Genomic DNA, 906 nt, shown 5'->3' with positions numbered 1-906 from the left:
TTAAACATATGCACCGTGATCGTCCTTTCTTTTTGGTGTGGGAGGGTGAAGAGTGGCTGCACCTTCAGCAACGACAGCGGAGCTTCATTCCCCTTCTCCTGGAAATCCTTTAACAGTTTTTGCCATCCTGTCGGAAGCACAAATGTAACGTCGAAATAACCGTTACCCGGGAAGTCCTGGAGGCAGTAGATATCCCTGGGCTCGAACTTGCAGGTTTCCAGCAAGACCTTCTTTACAAAGGTATCTCGACTGAAGGGCATCCCCTCACTGAGATCCTTGACACTAATCCTGAGGGTATTGCGGATACCCTGTCCTCTAGTTCCCATTGCAGCTGCCATTGCTACGATTTTTAAAATCGTAATCTGCAGCTCCTGTCCTTAATGGACCGCCAGGACTGTTCTAATAAGAACAGATTACTTTCCCTGTTCTAACAAGAACAGACGCTCTTTTTTAGCACTCTTTTACTGACTGATAAGAACAGATACTACACTTGATCTTAGCCAAAAGGCCGAGAAGCGCAGAGATGAATGGTGGGGAAGAATGGATTTAATGATGACTCACCCGTATTTAATGATGACTCACAAATCTCACCCAGGGCACCGGCAATTCCCTCTCTGGCTTCCCACAGAGTTGGATTCAACTGATCAGGCCCGGGAGTTTTGTCCATCTCAATACACTTAAGGACCTTCAACACAACTTCGACCATAATGCTGACTGCCCTCAAGACACTTCCATTGACTCCCCCCCGGTAAAAGCAGAGAAAAAATACTCACAAATACCTTGCCCATCTCCTGTTACTCCACACAGAGTTGACTTCTTTGAACCCTGAGTGACCCCATTCTCTCTCTGTTTACCCTTTTTCCCTTAATGTACTTATAAAATCTCTTGGGATTAACTTTAATATTA

At 45.4% G+C, this 906-nt stretch overlaps 1 non-coding gene across 1 annotated transcript; it reads right to left on the bottom strand.

The window, feature by feature from the left end:
• Nucleotides 1-323: 323 nt before the first annotated feature.
• LOC116973870 lies at nt 324-520 on the bottom strand. Its single transcript, XR_004412159.1, has one exon. It is a non-coding gene; the product is annotated as a U2 spliceosomal RNA (small nuclear RNA).
• Between the last annotated feature and the right edge of the window lie 386 nt (nt 521-906).

Source organism: Amblyraja radiata, chromosome 5, assembly GCF_010909765.2.
Source record: "Amblyraja radiata isolate CabotCenter1 chromosome 5, sAmbRad1.1.pri, whole genome shotgun sequence".
In the NCBI taxonomy this organism is placed as follows: domain Eukaryota; kingdom Metazoa; phylum Chordata; class Chondrichthyes; order Rajiformes; family Rajidae; genus Amblyraja; species Amblyraja radiata.
This window is presented reverse-complemented; position numbering and strand designations above follow the sequence as displayed.